At 38.2% G+C, this 24,882-nt stretch overlaps 1 protein-coding gene and 1 pseudogene across 4 annotated transcripts in view; both read right to left on the bottom strand.

Annotated features, from left to right (window-relative positions):
* The window catches only part of CTDSPL2 (CTD small phosphatase like 2), an 83,717-nt gene extending 59,589 nt beyond the window's left edge, over positions 1-24,128 (bottom strand). Inside the window, exon 1 of one of the 4 annotated variants that reach the window (XM_049613536.1) lies at positions 23,843-24,128. The gene's annotated coding sequence lies outside the window, so the exon portion shown is untranslated. The other 3 variants (XM_049613534.1, XM_049613538.1, XM_049613535.1) reach the window with 3 other exon arrangements.
* LOC125909949 (bublin coiled-coil protein-like) lies at positions 8,456-14,149 on the bottom strand (annotated as a pseudogene).
* Positions 24,129-24,882: the final 754 nt, after the last annotated feature.

Genomic DNA, 24,882 nt, shown 5'->3' with positions numbered 1-24,882 from the left:
AAAAGAACCAAAAAAAAAACCAAAAACAAAATCTCAAGTCAGTAACAAAACTTTTCACCATAAGAAACTATAGAGAGAAAAACAAACTAAATCTAAAGCAAGCAAAAAGAAGGAAATAAAGAATAAAGCAGAAAGAACTCAAGTAGATGATTTACAAATAAACAAAAGAGTGAAGCCAAAAATTTGTTCTTTGAAAAGATCAACAAAACGGACACACCTTAAATAGACTAGCGAAGAAAAAAAAGAGAGAAGACTCAACCTACTAACGTCAGGAATGAAAGATGGCTCATTAATACCAACCCTACAGAAATAAAAACAATTTTAAGGGAATACTATGAACAATCGTACACCAACAAATTAGACAACCTAGAAGAAATGGATTAATTTCTATAGAGACACAAGTAAAATGGGCTCAAGAAAACAAAATCCAAAAGATTGCATTAGTGATAATTTCTTTAAAATCCAAAAAAAAAAAAATCCAAGAGATTGCATTAGTGATAATTTCTTTAAAAACCTCCCACAAAGAAAAGTCCAATTTTAATGGCTTCACTGGCGAATTTTACCAAATGTCTGAAGAATTAACACCAATCCTTCTCAAACTCTTCCAAAAAATTGAGGAATACCTTCCAACTCAATCTATGAGGTCAGCATTGCTCCGATACCACAATCAAACAAAGACACTACAAGAAAAATTAAACTACTACTCAATATCCTTTACAAAAATAGATGCAAATATCCTCAATAAAATACTAGCAAACCAAATCCTTTAGGAACATAGATGCAAATATCCTCAATAAAATACTAGCAAACCAAATCCAGCGGCTTAATAAAGGGATTACACACCATGACCAAAGTGGAATTTATTCCAGGGATGCAATTCTGGTTTAACATATGAAACTCAACCAATATAATACACCATGTTAAAAGAATAAAGGAAAAATTCCGTATGATCATCTCAACTGATGCAGAAAAAAAAAAGCGCAATTGACCACACTCAACACCCTTTTCACAATAAAAATACTCAACAAACCAGAAATAGAAGGGAACTTCTTAAACCTGAGAAAAGGCAGCAACGAAAAATCCACAGCTATCATACCACATAGTGAAAACCTAAATGCTTTCCTCTTAGGTAAAAACTAAGACAAGGATGTCCACTCTCACCACTTCTATTGACATTTCACTGGAGGTTCATGCCATGGAATCAGGCAAGAACAAGAAAATTTTAAAATTCACATTAGAAAAGAAAAAGTAAAACTATCTCTTTGCAAAGGACATGACATTGCATGAAAAATAACCACAAAAGCAGAAACCATAAAAGTAAAAACTACTAACTAGACTTCATAAAAATTAAAAAGACCTGAGAAGAGACTTCATAAAAGCTAGATGATTGGCCACAAACATATGAAATGATAATACTCAATACAATTCACATCAGAAGTGCAAGTTAAAATCAAAACAGAATACCAATCTACACTTACTTGAAAGGCAAAAATTAAAAAGACTGACAACAAATGATAGCAAGGATGTGGAACAATGAGCACTCTCATAGTCTGCTGGTGGGAATATAAGGTTTTTGGTAGAAGTTGAGCAATTTCTTTCAAACAACGCCTCACCCCTTGATCCAAGTTTTTATCCAAGAAAAAATGTAAACATGCCCACAGGATACTTTTACAAAACTGTTCCTGGCAGGCTTTATTTACAATAGCCCCCCAAACTGGAAACAACAAAAATGCTCAAGGACAGAAAAATGAATACTGTGGTGTCTTTACACAGTGAATAATTAGAAAACAGCAATGATCATCATTATCATCAACAATATGAAAGAATCTCAGACATTATGCTGAGCAATGGCAGCCACAAAAAAGTACATATTTGATGACACCATTAAAAAGAAATTCTATTAAAGGCAAAAATAATCTGAGGAGAAAAATCAAAATAGAAGTTGCCTTGGGGAAAAGAAATGACCTGTATGCAACAGAGTATGGATCTATTTGTCAAAACTTATAGCTAAAACCTATGTATTTCAAGGTATGTGAATTTTACAAAAATGTGTACCTGTAAAAAGTTCCTATAAACAATACTAACCAGCTAGCAAGAAGTTGGGAGTGGGTGGGGATACAAATCTAAAAAACATACAAAATATTAGTAACTACTTAAAAAGAGTGATAATTTTATAGGACTTCATGCCATTCTGTTTACATTGTGCATGTTTGATATTTTCCATTAAAAATTAGCAACAAAAGGGGCACTTAAGTGGCTCAGTCAGTTAAGCATCAGGCTTTGGCTCAGGTCATGATCTCACGGTCCAAGGGTTTGAGCCCCGCATCAGGCTCTGTGCGGACAGCTCAGAGCCTGGAGCCTGCTTCAGATTCTGTGTCTCCCTCTCTTTCTCTCTGCCCCTCCACTGCTCACACTCTATCTCTCTTGCTCAAAAATAAATAAACATTAAAAAAAAACAAAACACCTTATTATCAGAGCTACCGACAAGGTTCAGCAGTGAAACAAAACTGAATTAAGTCAAAATAGAGTAGGGCAGTATCAAATGAGAAAAGCAAAGAGAACATCTACAAAAAGAGGGGTGGAGGAACATAAACTAAGCAATCTTCCATATTTTTTAACATGGTAAGAAAATAACAGAAAGCTCCGTTTAAGTCAACAACTGTCCTGAACCAAACCTCTTTCCAAAAGTTCAAGGAAACAAATTTCACATTAAAAAGTAACAGAAATTAGATCAGAGCCCATACAGTCATAAAGAAAAAAAAAAAATTGAGAAGCAAAATAAAATCTCTAACTTTCTACAGACAGTAAGATTGCAAAAGATAAATCCACAAAAGCATATCACATCTACACACTATTTCCAAGTATGCTTAAAGACATTAATACTAAGGAACAATTTTAACCAGGATTTAAGGAAAGGGAAAAGAAGCAAAAGAACTTGTAAAAAATTAAGAACAAAAAATCATTTCTAAACTAGACTAAAAAAGGAACAAAAGATTAAATGAACAGATAGAACAAAGATGGAATATTTTCACACATTAAAAAAGATTCAACACAGGGCGCCTGGGTGGCTCAGTGAGTTAAGCATCCAACTCTTGATCTCAGCTCAGGGTTGTTGAGTTGAAGTCCCACACTGGGCTCCCACAAGTGTACTTGGAGCCTACTTAAAAAAAAAAAAAAAAAAAAAAAAAAAAAAGATTCAAAGATTCAAGAGTGCCTGGCTGGCTTACTTGTGGAGCAATACAACTCTTGATCTTGAGAGTTGTGAGTTCAAGCCCCACATTAGGAGTAAAGATTACTTAAAAATAAAAGTCTTAGGGGCGCCTGGGTGGCTCAGTCCGTTAAGCGGCCGACTTCGGCTCAGGTCATGATCTCTCGGTCAGTGAGTTCAAGCCCCGCGTCGGGCTCTGTGCTGACCGCTCAGAGCCTGGAGCCTGTTTCAGATTCTGTGTCTCCCTCTCTCTGACCCTCCCCTGTTCATGCTCTGTCTCTGTCTCAAAAATAAATAAACGTTAAAAAAAAAATTTGAAAAAAAAAATGAAAAAAAAATAAAAGTCTTAAAAAACAAATGAAGATTCAAGAGAAACTGGTAAATACTGAAAACAGATCAGATACTCAAAAACAAGAGAAATTTCCAGAAATAGGAAAAGTTTGAAACTCTGTATTGAAAGAAACAGGCCTGAGAAAAGCAAATATGAAAACATAGTCTGGTATGAATTACTAGAACTTTACTGAACTTTAATTTTAAATGCGGGAAAAAAATCCTCCTTTGGGCATCTAAGCCAGATACAGGCAAACTTTTTCTTATAGAACCACACAGTAAATGTTTTAGGCTTGCAGATCACAGGGTATAAGTTAAATGAAACTCAAATATCAGTGTCTGGAACCATGCTCATTGGTTTCAATATTGTCTATGGCAGTGTTTAGCAAAAGCATCCAAAGACTATATGTAAGTAAATGTGCATGGCTGTGTACAATAAAACTGTGTCTACACAGGCAGTCAGCCCACGGGCAACAGTTTGCATATCCCCGATCTAGACATGTACTAAGTGACTTTATAATGGAAAAAAAAAATTAAACTACTCTCAATTTTTCAACAGCAACACTTCATGCCAGACGAAAAATGGAGTTATATATTTAAAATAAAATAATCAAGAAAAGACCATGTAAGTAAACCAAGGATTTTATATCCAACAAAAATAACAAGAATAATGGCCACCAACTATTGTCAATGAGCAAAAACTCTGGGAATACTGTGGCCTTCCTAAAAAAATCTAACAGAGCATTTGAGAAAACCAAACTGAGTACAGATATTGCATTAGAACCAATGGTGAATATCAAACATACAACATGGAGTTAGTTACTCATACAGCAAAAACCAAAATGAAGGTTAAAAGGAAGAGAGTAGAGTATGTATATTCTCTGACAATGTAAACATACTTAACTATTTAAAATTTAAAAGTGAGGGATGAAGGCAGCTGTCTCAGTCAGTTAAGCAACCACCTTCGGCTCAGGTCATGATCTCACAGTTCCTCAGTTCAAGCTCTGCATCAGGCTCTGTGCTGGAGCCTGCTTCGGATTCTGTGTGTCCCTCTCCCTCTGCCCCTCTCCCACTCACATTCTGTCTCTTTCTCAAAAATAAATAAACATCAAAGAAAAAAAATTTTTTAAGTAAGGGATGAATGTGAAGAACACAGCAAAAAGTGCATATATGGCTTCAAAAATCATGCATACGGTAATAGCACTGGCATGGCTATTGTGAGTCTGTCATGAGATAAAATTATTTAGACTTCTAATTCCAGGTCTATCATCTACTGGGTCCTCAGAAACCTAGAACAGTATAGAACAAGAAGACAGATATAGAGGAAGTTAAATCCCTGGAATTCTATGTCCAGCTTAAGAGGTGAATAAATCTCCACAAAAAGCAACCATTCAGTTAGACAAAATAACAAAAACCACCACTTCAGTACTCTAGAAATAAACCAAAGGCATATAACAATCTAAGAATCCTTATAAAACTGCTCAACTTTGGGTAAGAACGTTAGGAGTCCATGTCATTCCTGTCTGGGACTGCTCTACTCCCCTACTCCCTACTCCACCTGCAAGCTCAGATGGTTTGTCAGGCTGAGAGGAATGTCAACTTTGAGGTCACCATAAAAAGAGACTGACGGTTTACAGCAGTCGGACAATGACCACACTCAATGGTATCATCAGTATAAGTAACATTTCTGGTATAAGTAATAATTTCTGTAGCAGGTGAAGTAGGAGGCCAACAGCTCTAATAGCCTGCAGATGCAGGGGTTGTTGCGCCAACCACATTCCTGGCTGAGGCAGCACACATGCACAACGGGGACTAAAGAGGGCCAAGCAAGCTATCCACATACTGAATCCTGCACATCAGAATTTCTTTTTAATTTTTAAAATGTTTGATAATTGAAGGAAATGATTTTTTTTTTAATTTAAGGGGGGAGAGGGGCAGCGGGAGAGAGAATCTTAAGCAGACTCCATGCTCAGTGTGGAGCCCAATGTGGGGCTCAATCCCATAACCCTGGGATGCATGACCTCAGTCAAAATCAAGAGTGGGACACTCAACTGACTGAGCCACCCAGGTGCCCCAAAAGTAAAAATGACTTTAAACTGTAGTCATGACAGGTAAAATTAAATGTTTTAATTATATTTATAGGCTACCTCTAGTTCCCATTTGGTTAAATGCCTATGCATGCCCTTTCCTCATTTAAAAAAAAAATTTTTTTTTAATTTTCCTTCTTTACATTTATTTATTTATTATTTATTTATTTTATTATTTATTTTTGAGAGACAGAGCAAGAGCAGGGGAGGGGCAGAGAGAGAGGGAGACACAAAATCCAAAGCAGGCTCCAGGCCCTGAGCTGGCCGCACAGAGCCCAACACAGGGCTCAAAACCATGAACTGTGAGATCATGACCTGAGCCGAAGTCAGATGCCTAACCAACTGAGCCACCCAGGCGCCCCTTCCTTGTTTTTTTGTCTTTGTTTTTAAGAATTAAAATACTGGGGCACCTGGGTGGCACAATTGGTTAAGTGTCAACTCTCAGCTCAGATGATCTCACAGTTTGTGAGTTCGAGCCCCACCCACAACAGGCTCTGCACTGATGGCACAGAAACTGCTTTGGATTCTCTCTCCTCTTGCTCTCTGCCCTTCCCCCACTTGTGCACGAGCATGTATGCTCTCTCTCTCTCAAATAAATAATAATAATAATAATAATAAAGAATCAAAGGACTGAAGTTGAAAAGAACTCTAGTTCAACCTCCCCAACCAAAGCAGAAATCTTTCAGATAGTTTCTCTGTTTAAAGGTAACCTATATTGTGCTCAAATAACTTAAGGAGACATGAAGCTCAATACTTCCTAATGCAAGTATTTCAAAATGTTAAATTTTTTTTTTTCAACGTTTTTTATTTATTTTTGGGACAGAGAGAGACAGAGCATGAACGGGGGAGGGGCAGAGAGAGAGGGAGACACAGAATCGGAAACAGGCTCCAGGCTCCGAGCCATCAGCCCAGAGCCTGACGCGGGGCTCGAACTCACAGACCGCAAGATCGTGACCTGGCTGAAGTCGGACGCTTAACCGACTGCGCCACCCAGGCGCCCCTCAAAATGTTAAATGAGTTCTAAACAAAAAGAACTTTTAAAGTGAACCAAATAAAACCTGCAAATATATAACATCAATTCGCTTATTTAATAAAAAAGTTCTTTTCTTTTTTATTTTATTTTATTTTTTTTAATTTTTTTTTTTAACGTTTATTTATTTTTGGGACAGAGAGAGACAGAGCATGAATGGGGAGGGGCAGAGAGAGAGGGAGACACAGAATCGGAAGCAGGCTCCAGGCTCTGAGCCATCAGGCCAGAGCCCGACGCGGGGCTCGAACTCGCGGACCGCGAGATCGTGACCTGAGCCGAAGTCAGCCGCTTAGCCAACTGAGCCACCCAGGCGCCCCAAGTTTATTTTAAGAAAGAGAGCACATGCGCTAGTGCACACAAGCAGGGGAGGGGCAGAGAAGGGAGAAAGAATCCCAAGCAGACTAAATGTTGTCAGCACAGAGCCTGATGCAGGGCTCAAACCCACAACCCATGAGATCACAACCTGAGCCAAAATCAAGAGTGGGACACTTAACCAACTGAGCCACCCAGGCGCCCCAATATGCAGAATTTCTAAAAAGAATTTAACTCTTGCAATTTGGTTAAGCATAATTTTCCTTGTTTTAAATCCAAAGCTTAAATATTTTTTCATTTTAATACTTAAAAACAAATATTATATAACTTTTTAGTTTGCCAATTATGGCAAAGTTAGGTATTTACATGATTTGTTCCAACTCCCCAATATAATGGAACTATATTTACTTCAAAAACAATTTGTATTTCCAAGGATCTCAATAAATATTTGCTAATTTAATCTCTTCGCATTTCTTGCAGATTACTAAAATCCTAAAATAAAGGCTCAAATGTCTATGCTTACCTGAATATTGAAACATAATTCAAACAAGCACACTACCAAAACACTGCCTAAAAAAGTACTGTGTTGGTTTTCTAGTAAGTTTCCTGTGTGCTCCAGAAAACCAATCCTTAACCTATCCTTTTCAAAAATAAAGTTCCTATCTAACTACATGTATCTGAACATGGAAAAGGTTAAAGTGATATATTAACCAATAGCTTTCCTTTATTAACTGCTCCATCCAAGGCACTGTCCTAAGTGGTTTTTAATACATTGTTTCACTTAATCTTTCAACATCATAAAGTAGTATCCATTACTTCCATCTTATGATGGAAGAAAATGAGGTGGAAAACACAGCAGAAGTGTTTTAAGGAACAATTTCCAGGTAATTTCAATAAAAATAACTGGCAATGTAAAAATGGTATATTTATTGCCAACAAAAAACTAATTAAAAAGCCACTAAAAATTCTAATTTCCCATTACCCTCTAAAGTTTGTTTTTACTTCTGCTCTTTTCTAAATACATAGTCATTCACAAGTGATTTTCCCGCTGAATGAACCCCTGTCTATACAAAGCCTTAAAATAGGGTTAACTTACAAACAGCTGTGTTTACAAACTGGCAGTTGGGAGCTCAAAATACAACTTCTCATAGAAATAGTGTTACAAATGCGGGTTACAGTTCCAGGGCAGCTCCTATGGCATACTTTTACCCATAATATAACGATAGAAAAATCTAGACTCTAAACCATTATATCAACCGTGTGGAAAACTATATTCCCTATTTTTACACCAAGCCTATCTGTACTCATATTAAAACCATATATCTCTAGTGCTGGGAAAACTGGATATCCAAAAGCAAAAAATGAAGTTGGACCCTTACCTTACACCACATATAAAAACAAACTCAAAACGGATCAAAGACCTTAAGAGCTAAAACTATACAACTCTTAGAAGAAAACATAGGGAGAAAGCTCATGACATTGGGTTTGACAATAATTTCTTGGATATGACACAAAAGGACAGGCAACAAAAGAAAAAAGAAAAGATAAACCGGACTACACTTAAGTTAAAAACTTTTCTGCAATAAAGGACACTATCAGGGCACCTGGGTGGCTCAGTTGGTGAAGTGTCCGACTTCGGCTCAGATCATGACCTCATGTTTCTTGAGTTCGGGCCCTGTCCAGGCTCTGTACTGATAGCCTGGAGCCTGCAGCCTGCTTCAGATTCTGTCTCCCTCTCTCTCTGCTCCTCCCCCACTCGCGCTCTACCTCTGTCTCTCAAAAAGGAATAAACATTAAAAAAATTTTAAAAAACGAATGAAATCTTGCCATTTGCAACTACATGGATGAAACTAGAGGGTATTATGCTAAGCGAAATTAGAGAAATATCATATGACTTCACTTGTATGAGGACTTTAAGATACAAAACAGATGAACATAGGGGAAGGGAAGCAAAAATAATATAAAAACAGGGAGGGGGACAAAACATGAGACTCTTAAATATGGAGAACAAATAGACTGGTTACTGGAGGGGTTGTGGGAGGAGGGGATGGGCTAAATGGGTAAGAGACAGTAAGGAATCTATTCCTGAAATCATTGTTGCACTGTATGCTAACTAACTTGGATGTAAATTAAAAAAAAAAAATCAATAAAGAGAAAGGAAAAAAAAATCTGTGCTCATTAGCCTGGTGTTGTTCTGGTGTAGTCACAATGTAGGATAGGCCCTGTGTATCTGGGCATAAGGAGTGGGGCTCTGTCAGTGATTGCCTCTCAGTGCCAAATTAGGCTTGCAGCTTTTCAGGTCTTGTTTGGAAAGAGTTCCCTGAGCCTTGCCTTAAGGATAGGAGATCTCTGAAGACAGTTGTATTAAGATCCCTCTGCCCACACTGTTTCCTGCCCCACCCATTAGTGGTAGACGGGTTTTTCTTAGACTTTACCCTCCTCCTTAATCATGTCTTCACTTATGCCCTAAAGGTTACTGGACCTGCCCCTCCCCTGGCTTTAAAATTTTCTTTCCTTGGGGGAAAAAGATCTGGTTGAGGCTTTGATATTTTTTTCCCAGGTACAAGCTGCTCCCCTCTTTAGCTCTGCACCGCAGAGGAAGGTTCTTTCTACTCATGTGTTCCCATATTGTGAGCACCTGGTGGAAGTCTGTGGCAAAGATACACTTCCATTGTGTCTATAGCTTCCAGGAATACTACATTCTGTGCTAGCCTACTTTGCCTTAATTTTAAGGAGTTTATTAACAATTTTACATGATTTTTTTTTTAATGTTTTTATGGCTCTTCCCTTGCTCTGCCATAGGTGAGCCAGTGCTTATATCCTGTCTCTCTTAGGAAAGGCTTTCCTTTTCTTGGATATTTATTTGGTTGCCCTAAGTCCTCAGCTCTCTGATAGGCTCAAGAGAAGTTCGATTTTGTAGTTTATCCCATTTTTGTAATTGTTGTTAGGCTTGTAGAAGCATTTTTTTCCCAGCTTTCTTTTGTGTAGGCAGAACCCAATTAATGTATAAAAGTGGATCTTTAGGTAAAACTCTACAATTAGAGGAGCTTTCCTTTCTGATCTAGAGCTGCAATTTGTAATTCCATGACTTGTTTGTGCTCAGGTTGCTTGGCATAAACTCCCTTGCCTTTTCCTTGGTTTAGACCAAAGGAAAGGGTTCAAACTGGCTAGGCTGATAGTAAAGAGAATAATTCCCCAATGCGTCCTACATTTTCTTTTTGGTTTTTGTTTTGTTATTGTTGGAGACCCAATTAGGGTGGACATTCAAGGCCTGGGCAGAGTGGAAAGTGCCCTAAAATTGGGCAGGCAGATAAGGTGGGTGAGGGCTGGCCCCTGCATGCCAAGAGGAGTACCAGAAAGGTGGTCCAGGCAGGCAGGTCTATCAGGGGACCTGTAGGCCAGCCCTTGAAAAGGTATCTAAGCCAGGTGGTGAATGCCTAGGTCAGAGCCTCACCCAGGGAGGCAGGGTTAGGGCTGGTTAGGGTTTTCTTGAGTCTACAGACTGTCATTGCTAGGGGCCTCTCTGAGCTGCTGCTGGAACTCACAGTGTGTCTGCTGGTTGGAGTCTCCTGGAAGTGGGTGTGGAGGTGGTTGTTCTTCACCAGGTGGTCAAGACAGGAGTTGATCTGGTCCAACATGGAGTCAATGGTAGCATATTCTGCCTCCCTGAAGTCATCATCTTCACCTTCTACCCTTGCCTCCACTGGCATGCCCAGGTCCCTGTTGGGGCCCAACATTGTGGGCCTGGGTGCCCCAAGGGCTGTGCAATGATGGGAGATGCTGGAATGCAGCGATCATGCACCCACAGCCAGCACAGGGTGGAAGGTGGAGGCACTGGATGAAATGCAGGACCAGAAGAGCAGATTTTTTTCCTCTTTCCTAAACATTGTGGTTCTCCCAAAACTATCTTATGGTTAGGCCTTCCTCTATGGTTTTTGTTATCTTTTCCCCAAACCTCTCTTTCTCCCAATCCTACTTATCGGTCCATTCCAATTCCTGTTATGAAAGGCCTGGAAAAACCAGATTTATACAAAGTACACAAATACATAGGTACATAAGGTACTTAATTTGAGTAGGTATAAGTGAAATCATATATTTGTCCCTTCATGACTGATTTATTTTCCTTAGTGTAATGTCAAGTTTCATCCATGTTGTAGCATATTATAGAATTTCCTTCTTCTTTAGGGCTGAATAACATTCCATTGTATATTTCTACCACATTTTGTTTATACACTCTTCTGTCAATAGACACTTATGCTTCCACCTTTTGGCTATTGTGGATAAACGGTGCTGTGAATATGGTTATGCAAATATCTGTTTGTGTTCCTGCTTTCAGTTCTTTAGAACTACCTAGAAGAATTGCTAGATCATATGGTAATTCTATGTTTAAATTTTTAAGGAACTGCCAACAGTATTTTCCACAGTGGCTGCACCATTTTGCATTCTTATCGGCAGTGCACTAAGGGTTCCAGTTTCTTCATATCCCTGATGACAAGTCTTATTTTCTGCTTTTTGATAATGGCTATCAAAGTGGTGTGAAGAGGTACCTCACTGTGGTTTTGGTTTGCATTTTCCTAATGATTAGTGATGTTGAGCATTATTTGATGTGCTTTTTTGTATATCTTCTTTGGAGAAGTGTCTTTTACCTGTTTTTGAACTGGGTTGTTCGATTTTTTTTGTTGTTGCAGGAGTTTTAAAATATATTCTGAATATTAAACCCATATGAGATATATGACTTGCACATATTTTCTCTCATTCCATAGGTTGCCTTTTCACTGTTGATAGTATCGTTTTTTTAATTTACTTTTTATTAAAAAAAATTTTTAATGCTTATTTTTGAGAAAGAGAAGATGCAGGGGGAGGGGCAAAGAGAGAAGGGAGACAAAGAATCTGAAGCAGGTTCCAGGCTCTGAGCTGTCAGCACAGAGCCTGATGCAGGGCTTGAGCCCACTGACCGTGAGATCATGACCTGAACTGAAGTTGGACGCTTAACCGAGCCTCCCAGGTGACCCAAGATTTCATTCTTTTTGATTGCCGAGTAATACTCCATTATATGTGTGTATACACACACACACACACACACACACACACACACACACACACACACACATCTTTATCCATTCATCCATCAGTGGACATGTGGGGTCTTTCCATAATTTGGCTATTGTTGATAGTGCTGCTATAAACATTGGCGTACATGTGTCCCTTCGAAAGAGCACACCTAACAAGCACAGATTAACACAACTGTAATCTACCACTGGAAGAGAGGAGAATCTACAAAGGAACACAAACAGGTGCACAAGGAAAGCCAAAAACTGAAAGTCATCAGGAAAACTGAGAAATACTTTCTCATGCCTCAATTTCTAGCTTAAGCACAAATAACACTAGAGAAGTTTGCAATTAATGGTGCACTTAAAATATTCTTCACAAAGAAAAAAAAATTCTTTTGTTACAACAAAACTGAAACTTAGATCAACTGGACTCCCTACACTAAAAATCCAGGTACACAATTTTCCAGGTATATATACTATCTACTCAGTCTTTAACTGTTCTGTTCATGATATCTAGCATTTGATAAAATATTGAAAGACACACAAAAAAGGAAGAAAATTCAACCCACTGTCAAGACAAAGCATTCAACAGAACCAAAAATCAATGAGGTCAAAAACAGAAAACTCAATGAAACCAAAAGTTGATTTAGAAAAGATCAGTAAATTGATAAGCCTCTAGTAAGACTGAGGGGAAAAAAGGAAGACACAAATTACAAACATCTGGAATGAAAAGTGAAATCCCTACACATCCCACAGACATTATATGAACAATAATGGAATATAACAACTTTATGCCCGTATATTCAACAATTTACATGAAATGGTCAAACTCCTCAAAAACTGAGCCACCAAAGCTCACACAAGAATAGGTAACCTGATCAGTCCTACATCTATTTTAAAAAATTGAAATTGTAGGAAAAGCCTCTAACACAGGGGTCCAGATGACTTCACTGGAAAATCATACCAAACATTTAAAACAAAACATTAAAACAGAAGCACCTGGGTGGCTCAGTCACTTAAGTGTCCAACTCCTGATTTCCGCTCAGGTCATGATCTCACAGTTCATGATCCTCTCTCTCCCTCTCTCTCTGCCTCTCTCCCTCTCGTGCATGCACATGCACGCTCTCTCTCTCTCAAAATATATAAACTTGAAAAAAAAAGAAATCATTTAAAACAAAAACAAAACAAATCTACACAAACTTTTAGAAAATAGAAGGGAACACACTTCCCAACTCATTTTATGAGGTCAGCATTACCCTAATAACAACTGGGCCAAGTACAGGTCAGAAATTGCCTATACAACATCTGCAATAATCTAATACTATCACTTAAAATATAAAAGAAAAATTTTAAACATGCATATACTTCCTCTTCTTGGTAATTCTACTTATGTTAGAATTTAACATATCCTCTAGGTTCTCTAGGAGCTCCATTACTAGATAAGCCCTTTTCTGTTATCAATAGAACAGAATAAAACAAGTAAAGACTGGGAAATGAGTACACTAGGGAAATGGATCTAATGAATGAAAATGATACAATTTAGTTAGATTACATCATAAAACAAACCTAACAATGGGGCAATGACATTTTTAAGCCTACGAACTCATGACATTACAAGGGGGGGAAGTATATAATGTAAAACATTTCAACTTTTTTCAACATTTAAACTAGACCTCATTTCAGGAATAGAAAGAGCTGACTGCTCAGCAATCTAAAACTGGGCAATGAAGTTTTCTTTCTATTTACCTGCAGGCCAACTAAAAGGATTGGGAAAGTAGTGGAGGGTGGGGAGAAAATCTCTTTCAAATGCTCATTATCAATTGCGAAATTAATTCTGCTAGTTTCTCTACCACCTCTAAATTTCAGACTCACATCCAACAGCCTTCTCATCACTTTCACTTGGCACCTCAAATTCAACTTACCCCAAAATGAACTCTTTCTCACCCACATTCCCATCCCACCGTCACACCCAAACCTACTCTTCCTACTGTATTATTTCCTACTATATTCTTTTTTTTAAGTTTATTAATTTAAGCAATTTCTTTACCCAATATGGGGCTCAAACTCACAACCCCAAGATCAAGAACCACACACTCTACCGAGTGACCCTGCCAGCTGCTTCTCTTACTATCTTCTTTCAACGTTTTTTATTTATTTTTGGGACAGAGAGAGACAGAGCATGAACTGGGGAGGGGCAGAGAGAGAGGGAGACACAGAATCGGAAACAGGCTCCAGGCTCCGAGCCATCAGCCCAGAGCCTGACGCGGGGCTCGAACTCACGGACCGCGAGATCGTGACCTGGCTGAAGTCGGACGCTTAACCGACTGCGCCACCCAGGCGCCCCCTCTTACTATCTTCTTGATTGCAAGTAATGTTCCCACCGTCTACCCCATCAACCAAACCAGAAACCACCCTATATATCCTAGTCATTCCTCGTTTCCTACAATCAACACACCCTGATGACTTCACCTCTAAAACAGTTCTTAGTCTTGTCCCCTTTAAATCCATCCTCCCCACTCCACAAATCTGCCTGTTCCTTCTCATTAACTGTCTTCAAAATAAAGACTAGACTCTAGTATAAAACCCTACATGATCTAAGTCTTTTTTCATTGCTATTTGCTGCCTCTCTCTTTGCACTCCAATAATAATAGTTTCCTGCCCACACTATGCTGTATCTACTTCTGCTTTTCTCTTTACCTCAAACATTCTTTTCTTTCAACTAATTCTTATCTTCATCACTGAAAGCTCAGCCCAAGTATCTTGCACCCCAGTAAGTTAAGTAACCGCCTCCACATCCCCAAGTTGATGTAAACCTATATTATCTGTATCTAAGCTCTTAACAAATCCTACTGAAATAATTTATATCTTTAACTGCACTAGACTGTAAGAGTCTTGAAGGCAGAAATCTAATCTGTAACAATAACCTGGCACATAAGATAACTCAATCTATGTTGAACTGAACCATAAATTTTTCTCATTTTCCTCAGAGACCAGAGATTAGAAAATGGGAAAAAACTATGTCACTGAAACACAAACAACCCTCACTGCAGCAATCAATTCTTGCTCACAAAAAGGGGCCCATAAATAAAACTAAAAATGTTCCTTCCTCATAAGATTTCCTTCCTCTTCACAAAATCCCTGATTCCAAGCAATATCTGAAGCAAACAATTATGGTTACAGACTATCTTGTGCTAACAAGATTATAATAATGCTACAAGCATAAACTCAGTTAATAATTTGCTAATGAGGTCTTGAGTGCACAAATTTCTATCAAAACAACAAAATAGCACACTGCATATAAAGGATTCTTAACGAATTTTCTAGGACCACCCTGATGTATATCCTTTAAACAAGTATTTGCTGAATGAAGCAGAGAAGAGGGAAACAAAAGTGAGTAATAAATAAAGACAACGGTAAAAAGATTACAAATCAAACTTTAAAGGAAACAAAGTCTGGGTTTTCCCATTAAAATTTAGACACATATAAATTGTAAGTTGGCTATATAAAGAATATACGCATATAAGGTTCCAGAGTAGCCTCCCGAGGGAGTTATTTAAGGAATAACAGGGAGGTACCAGTCCTGAATCTATCATTAGTTAGCGGCCAGACACTGATTAAGTCATGCAATCATTCTAGCATTTCATTTCCTCAACAGCAGAAATTACTGGACATTAGATCTGTGCATTTCACTATATGTAAATTTTACCTTAAAAAAAAAAAAAGGTGGGGCGCCTGGGTGGCGCAGTCGGTTGGGCGTCCGACTTCAGCCAGGTCACAATCTCGCGGTCCGTGGGTTCGAGCCCCGCGTCAGGCTCTGGGCTGATGGCTCGGAGCCTGGAGCCTGTTTCCGATTCTGTGTCTCCCTCTCTCTCTGCCCCTCCCCCGTTCATGCTCTGTCTCTCTCTGTCCCAAAAATAAATAAAAAACATTGAAAAAAAAAAATTAAAAAAAAAAAAAGGTGCCAAAATGGGAAATGAGTCATTAATTAAGCTGAGCTGTTTTCATCCTATCACATACAACTCATCCCACAGCACCCTAATTAAGAATTTAAGACAAACACTTACTACATGTTAAAAAGTCTTCAGAATGGCTCATCATTAATAAAACAAAGACTTTACTGGACTAGATGGCCCTTTGGTCTCCTCTAGGTCTAGATTTCTATGAGTTTGTTAATTTATACTATTACAAATAGTATCACTACTGGATTTATATTAAAATTTATATTAATGAAAAAAAAAGCTAAAAATCACTGCCTTCATTAATACCAAATGACATTTCCAAAAGTGTCAGCATCTGTTTTTCCTATCTATATTTCTAGCCTAATCTGAAATCAACAACTTGAGGTACTGCAACTGTCCACTTTAATCTCCACAACTTCCCTAAGCCTTCATTAAATGACTTCAGAGAAGGAAGAGATTTCTCTGTCCCTCCCACTTATCATCTAATAAAAGTCAAAAGTCAACTAGGGCAGAAGAACTTAGTAGAGGAGTATTACATAAGCATCAATTCCAATACAAGAAGAGTTTTCATCAAATCCTTCTCCAAAAAGTGTGATAAAGATAGGTGGTCATTTTGGGGTTATTACTATTTTTGATGTAGGACTTTGTCTTTTTTTACTAGCTAACATTATAAGATTCTTTAGAAGCTACTAAACATAATAAACTTATAATCAAAAGCATTTGTCAAAATATAGGGAATATACAAAAAAACCCCAGCAGATGAGGTTCTTTCCTTGCAAAATTTTCTTCGATGAACAACAATGAAGAATGCTTTTTCTAAATCTATGATCAATTATTTTTCTCTAGAGAAACAAAATATGTGGATTGTTAAATTGATGACTATAACACTCTATGAAAATATGAACTCTGATTTTTTAAAGAGTGCATTATTCAGTTTGTTAATCACTGAAAATACTTATTAAGGCACAACCATTCAAATATAAAGTTTTAAAATACTACTAGCAGTACCCCAACTTAAAACCTTTTTATGTCTTCAGTAGAAATACCATTAGGACAAAATCAGTATTTGTTATGGACAGAATGAGGTAGTATGTCCTGCTGAGGGCATTTTTGTATTTCTTTAACCTAAGCTTTAATAGAACAATAATTTGGAGACTTTTAATTTTAACTACCTTCAATAAATATAATTTAAACATCTTGTAAAAAGAGCATTCTACTACATGGTATGAAAGAAATTCTTATCAATAACACTTTATAACACAAGGTGTTAGCAAACATATAATTTATGAATTCATAAGAACTGAGTACCATAATACTCATGAGAAACTTTTCTTTTTCCTCAAAAAGCACATACGATACTTGTCACTCCAGTCTATTATTTTTCATCATATTACTATCCTTTCTAAAAAAAAAAAAATATATATATATATATATATATATATATATATATATATTCCAGCATTTTTGTTTTTTAATTTGCTGGGTCACCTGTATACATACAAGTTACAATGTACTTTTTAAACACATTAACAAAGAAACTTGACGATAAAAGAAGTGAACTTAAACTTAGCAGAATTTTCCTAAAAGTGCTTTTATTTTAGTTCTCACCAAAACTGGGCAAGAGGATAGATACAACTACTTATACTCTTTGATTAAACTTCTATTTACTTAAAGAAAATTAATTTTATGGGCACCTGGGTGGCTCAGTCAGCTAAGTGTTTGACTTAAGCTCAGGTCATGATCTCATGGTTTCTGAGTTCAAGCCTTGCAATGGGCTCTGGGCTCTGTGCTGTCAGCGCAAAGCCCGTTTTGGATCCTTTGTCTCCCTTTCTCTCTCTGCCCCTGCCCCACTTGCACTCTCTCAAAAATAAACAAACATTTAAAAAAAAGAAAATTAATTTTGTATTAACCTACTCAGGTCAGTAGAAATCTGAAACCTGTAGAAAACATTTACTTATAGGAATAAAAAGCTAATGAGATTGACAAGAAGGAAAAATAGTTATTAACTAAAAATCTTTAAAATTATGTAGTAAACACCAAGGCCTTTGCCCAAAATAAATTTACAGTATCTGAAATAATCCCTACTATTCTTACACTACCTACCAAGAAAAAATTAGTCATTTTGATTGAGATAAAGACAGAATTTACGAAGAGTGAATTTTTTTTTTTTTTTTTTTTTTTTTAAGTAAACTCTACCTCCAACATGGGGCTTGAACTCACAACCCCAAGATTAAGAGTCACATGCTGTATGGACTGAGGCAGCCAGGAGCCCCAAGTGAATTTCTATTTAAATTACTAGTCGGGGCACCTGGCTGGCTCAGTGGGTAGAACATGCAACTCTTGATCTTGGAGTTTTGAGCTCAAGCCCCACAGTGGGTACAGAGATTAATTTAAAATAAAATCCTTTAAATAAATAAATAAATAAATAAATAAATAAATAAATAGTCAAAGACTAGGTATAGTCATAATTCTCTTACAGAAGTACACTCTTGTTTGCTATGACTAAAAAAATAAAATGGCATACTCCCAATAAGGAAAAAGTGCATTATTTTTGAAATGTGATTGTGAATATTTTTCAAATAATTTTTATCAGTACCTCAGAAAATTAAAGGACTGTATAATTAATTATCTTATTTAACAAAAAATACTAAAGCAGGTACTTTTAAGATCAGTGAGAGGTTAATCATTTTCAACTCAACAGGATAATCATACATATTTGGGGACTACCAGGAAGAAAGTAATTATTCCTAAAACAAATAATCATAGTTTTTTCTCAACTAAAAAGATACTTATGTGTTCTGGATATTTTTCTTTAACAAGTAATATACTCTACTTTTAATAAAGTGTACTTTTAAATTCCTACTTAAAAATTAACTGGTCAACATAAGAAATTTAAAATGCCAAGTTATGCTGCTAATGGAGTCTTAATCTTTCCCTTTCTTGGGAAGCCTGGGTCAGTCCATTAAGTGACCAACTCTTGGTTTCAGCTGAGGTCATGATCTCAAAGTTTGTCAGTTCTGGCGCCACATCAGGCTCTGCGCTATCACTGCAGAGCCTGCTTGGGATTCTCTCTCTCCCTTTCTCTCTGCCCCCTCACATCTCTCTCTCTCTCAAAATAAATAAATAAAAACTTAAAATCTTCCCCTTATCTACTTTTAACAACATGTCTGCTTTTTAACTTCCCAAACAATTTTTTTTTTTTTAAATTTTTTAAAAAATGTTTTTATTTATTTTTGAAGGAGAGAGAGCATGAGTGGGGGAGGAGCAGAGAGAGAGGGAGACACAGAATTCAAAGCAGGCTCCAGGCTCTAAGCTGTCAGCACAGAGCCTGACACGGGGCTTGAACTCAGGAACTGTGAGATCATGACCCAAGCCAAAGTCGGACACTCAACTGAGCCACCCAGGCGCCCCTCAAACAATTTCTTAATATATAAGTATTCAGTCCACAGAAAAATATTCTTCCTAAACTATATATGTAACTACTACTAAATATTAATCTCAATTATTCCTGAAGTATTCAGGTGTCTTCTAATAGTACAGTTTTATGTTTCTTTAATCAAGGTAGTAAACACATTTTCCTGTTCTAAAATTATTATAGCTATTATGAAAACCTGATTGCTAGAACCTCAAGTCAAAGTACGGCTGATGATTTATGTTTAATCTAGACATACTTCCTTTCCTACAGTCTCTTTAAATTAATACAGGAGACTTTATGAATACCATAAAATATGGGATCCAAAATATACTCAACTGGCCTATTGTGACCTTATAATAAAATTAAAAGACTTATTATGTAAAAATTTTACACTATTTTTTTTTCAATGGCATATTAGTGTTTCCCTTCACTCTTCTAAAAATACCATACTAACTGAGGGAAACTGGCCAAACCTTTAAGTCATATTTGTCCTTACAGTTCTCCCATTCTTTGGGCCACACTTAGTCTCACCCCTCATTACTGTCAGATTCACAAGATTCCTTAAGGACCCCAAGAAACCCAAGTTTCTCATTGCGACTCGACCCCCACCATATCTTTCTCTGCTAGACAGTCAGTGCTCCTATGTCACACCTCTCCTGATCAGTCAGCACATAAAAGCTTACTTCTACATTTTAGCACTGCCTCTGAACCCTCACCTGTTTGTGGTATCAGCAAGTTTATCTGATAAACTCATACGAGATAATATTGCCAATAAAAGACAATAGTTTAAAGTTTATCTTCCAGAGAATTTGTGATTTAAACATCATTTTAAAAAGAATTTCAGAGGGGCACCTGGATGGCTCAATTGGTTAAGTGTCTGACTCTTGGTTTTGGCTCAGGTCATGATTTCACAGTTTGTGAGATTGAGTCCTGCTTTGGGCTCTGCTCTGACTGTGCAGAGCTTGCCTGGGATTCTCTCTCACCCTCTCTCTGCCCCTTCCCTGCTCCCACATGCATTCCCACAGGCTCTCTCTCTCAAAATAAATAAATAAACATTTAAAAAGAATTTCATAATACACAAGAGAGACACAAAATTAGGCACTAACAATTCTCAAATTATACTACACAGTAAACCATCTAGTCTACCTATTTGTAATGTAGAACCAATTACAATTTAATACAGTTTAAAGTGAAAATTAGGGGCCCCCGGGTGGTTCACTCAGTTAAGCGGCTAACTCTTGATTTCAGCTCAGGTCATGATCTCACAGTTTGTGAGTTCAAGTCCCACATCGGCTGTGTGTTGACAGCCTGGAGCCTATCTGGGATTCTCTGTTTCCCTCTCTTTACCCATTCCAGCTCACATGCTTTCTCTCTCTCAAAAATAAACAAACGTTAAAAGAAAAAAAAAAAAAAAAAAAAAAAAAGGTGACCTGAAATTTAATGTAGTCATACAACCAGTAGTGAATATAGATCTGGCTTAGATAGGTGCCTCACAAATGTCAAGTAAGTTAAAACTAAAACTGTTAATTGTATGGTTTTATCATAAGCTCCATATCTGTTAAATCTTCTCATCTTCTTTTCATGTATCTAAGTGCTTCTCTCTTTTTTTTAATGTTTACTTATTTTTGAGAGAAAGAGAAAGAGAGAGAGAGAGACAGACAGACAGAGCATGAGCAGGGGAGGGGCAGAGAGAGAAGGAGATACAGAATCCCAAGAAGGCTCCAGGCTCTGAGCTGTCAGCACAGAGCCCAACACAGGACTTGAACCCATGGACCGCGAGACCATGACCTGAGGCGAAGTCAGACGCTCAACTGACTGAGCCACCCAGGGGCCCCAAATCTTCTCATCTTCAAAGTATAGCAAATGACCCCCCATAGCTAATCCAGTTAAAAATGGTCAGGTAACTTTTTTTTTTTTTTTTTTAAGTAATCTCTATCTACCCCCAACATGAGGCTAGAGCTCAGGATCCCAAGATCAAAAGTCACATGTTTTACTAAATGAGTCAGAAAGGCACCCCTAAAATGGTTAGGTAACTTTTTAACCTACCCAGAATAATTACCTTAGTACACCATACATGAGGTCTCTCAGAACATTTGACACTTCTGACTTAAAGTGTCTTTTCTACTTTATGCTTTTCACAACAACCTGGTAAATTACAAATAAAATTGCAGACTGTCTACTTCAAATTCTGACAAATCACTTGGTTCTTTATTGCTTTAACCCAAAGTACATTCTCCTATGACTGAAATAATTTAATACCATTTCATTCAATCTGCAATTAATTTTACAGTTACAAGTCTAGAGCCTAGAACATCTTTCTAAACAACAATTTAGAAACCAGAATTGTATGGATTTTCTTCTATAATAATCTTGTGAAGAAACCTCTTGACCAGAAATCTCAAACATAGATAAATTTGGGAGAGAGAAAACACCCCCACTTCTTAATTTCTTAGCAGTGGAAAAGAATAAATTACTAGCTCAAATGAAATGCCCAAGAGACACTATGTAGAATGGAATATTATAAGACACACCAATCCTATTCAGTTTTTCTATACAATCCTATTTGGAATTTCTATATAGCTACAAGACTACAGAGATTAAGGACTATACCACTTACAGCTTTTACATCCTTTCAAGCTGTACTGAGAAGAGTATGAAAAGAGCACAGATACTGAATGAATGTAGAATTTAAACAATTTGAGATTTCTTGAAGACAAAATCTACATACAATGCTCACTCAGCCATCTGAAAGCCAAATTTTATTAAAAACATTAATGCTTTATAAACTATCCAAAAAGGTCATTAAAACAGAGATGAAGCCTACACGAGTCCAATTATTTTACATTCTTTTAAACACATAATGGCCCTATTTTTTGAAACAAATAGGTTCAGCAAGCATCCACTATGCCCTCACCTCCACTTCCCATTCCCTTTTGGTCCTAGAAGACAAGTATGAGGTTCAATTCAATCCTAAAAGACTGCTTCACATAAGAGCTACTTTTGCCTTGACTTTCTTTATGACCTTGGAGGGAATCTACCAAATGACAACTATAATGATGTTGGTGTATTCTTGTTTATCACTGAAATTTAACCCTAATATGCTAACATTAATGAAGTCTTCTAAACTGAACCTAGAGAACTGAAAACCTGCGAGTTAAAATATCAACTGATATGCATTATGAACCACGTTTTAAAACCTTAATCTGACTAGTAAGGGGGAAAAAAGTACCAAGGTCCCAAATTCAACAAGATTGAAAAATAAATTCTGAAAAACACCAACAGTGTCATTATTACTTCTCTTTATGGAAAACTGGTCTGCAACGCAAAAAAAAAAAAAGGGGGGGGGGTGGAGGTGGGGGAGATAAAATTAGCTTCAACTAGACGTTTCCTTGCTTTTACAAAGATAACAGCTGGACAACAAAGGAAAATTTAAAACTTGGCAAAGAATGGGGTGACTATGTAAAAAATTCTACAATCTGACAATTACTAAGATAAACCTATCACTCAAGTTACTAATTTGTATACCCATCTTGGGCAGTAATCATGGTACCATTTTATTAGCACTAGAAAGATAAATCCTTGCCTTGGAGGAACATTTACTAAGTACATTTCATTTCAGGATCTTAGGGCAGTTTACGAGCAGTATCTCTTTAGGCTTCCCTAAGGTACTCTAAAGTGCTTAACATCATTCACACATCCAGCCACCACTAGGGTGAGAAGTAAATAAACACGATTTACTTATGCAATTATTTACCACAGAATTCTAGTCAAGAATGCAAAAGTAAACATTCATATAGTTATTTAATCCCCAAAGAAAGCGTAGAATACTACGGGCGATAAGATTCACCCTTAATTGACCACTACAGAAACCACAGGCCTTCCACATGGGCTGTCCTTTACTATCACTCTTGATTCGAAAAAGTAACAATGTCAACTCAACATTTTAACAGTACAGAAGATAAACAGAACTCAGTGAAATCTCTAATTCCAGATCCTCAAAAAATGTTTATAAAAACTGAGATAGAGCAACGCCCCCCTAAAAGCACCCTACTACAAAGAACGAAATACCGAAAACATGAGGTGGGCCAAGGTTAGAAAAGCTGATCTAACCCAATTACCCGGAGGGACCACAAGGTTTGGGACTAGGAACGTGAGATCGGGGTGGGGGTGGGTAGCAAAGTGAAATCTAACCCCAGAAATCACAACACAGGCCGCAGCCTAGAAGCTGAAGCTGGCGGGAAGTGAGCTCCCTTTCTGTTCCCAGGGGAAAGTCCAGAGAAGAGAGGCTCCACACAGCGCACTCATAAGGCGCCAATAGTGCATGCCTACCAAGGCGCCGGAGCCGCTGGAGAACCCGGTTGAGAAGGGGAGGAGACCCCGGCAGACGGCCCTGGAAGAGGAGGAGGACTAAGGTTGGAAGCAGCGGCAGTGTCTGGACGAGGGGGATTACCTAACTGTGACGACAGGAAAGTGTCCTCAGGCTCCGGCGATGGTCCCGACTGCGCAATGTGTGGTGTCTTTCCCGCTTAGCCCGCAGCAGCAACAGAACCAGCTCCTTCAGCCAGTCGCCATTTCCCGCCTACCGACCTGCTGCACCGCACGGACAGAGACCCGGATGGAAAGCGGCCTCTCCGCGCAGGCGCCTTGACTTTCTCCTCCCCCTCCCGCCACAATTCCGCGAGGTGGGAGGGAAGGAATGCGGGCGGCCTCAGAGTCAAAAAAAAAAAAAAAAAAAATCCAGCTTTTACTTCCGTAAAGAGCGTTGGAGTTCCTGCCGCCGGAAGAAACTCACAAGCCTGATTCCTGACACAAAATGCACGCAGGCCCTTAGGACCGAATGGAGGAACAAGGACAAAACCTATCAGGATACGCCAGGACCTGGGGGATATTTGTACTTTAAGGGCCTCCGTAGCTGGCAGTGTAGTGATTGCAGGGGGAGTAGGGAGTAAAGCGTTGGGAGTGAAGAGGCGGGGACCCGAAGGACGGTTTTTCCTCCCGCTGCTAACGGAACTGCTTAGGCAGAGCTGGGAGGGGGAGCGCGCCCTCACCGTGGAGGCGGGGCTTAGGAACGCGTCGCTCACCCTGGCGGCTAGGGTTAGTAACCCGGGCGCGCCTTGTGGGTGGAGCCAAATGGGATGGGGTGGGACTAACGCCTTGGCGCGCTGGAGGTGGTAGTGTGTGTAGAGCGCTGCCCCAGGCCATGATGAGACGAATCCTTCATCTTTCCAGGGATCCTGGTGGCCCTTGAAGGTCCTCTTTCCAGCTCTCTGCCTAGAGAGCATAACAGTTGCTTGTGATTCTGTCACACAAGCCCACGCCATTCGACTCCACGCGAACTCGGCTGTGGTTCTGCCGAGAAGTCAGATCATTCAGACAAATGAGTTCCTACCTGCTTGTCTGGGTCTAAGGACTGTCAGCCTAATGGAGTGAAAATGTATCAATCCGAGCATCTAGCCCTAGTGAACTATCAAAAAACCAAGACTAATGGTT

The sequence above is a fragment of the Panthera uncia genome (assembly GCF_023721935.1).
Source record: "Panthera uncia isolate 11264 chromosome B3 unlocalized genomic scaffold, Puncia_PCG_1.0 HiC_scaffold_1, whole genome shotgun sequence".
Classification (NCBI taxonomy): domain Eukaryota; kingdom Metazoa; phylum Chordata; class Mammalia; order Carnivora; family Felidae; genus Panthera; species Panthera uncia.
The sequence above is the reverse complement of the archived record's forward strand: the minus strand, read 5'-3'. Positions and strand labels throughout refer to the sequence as shown.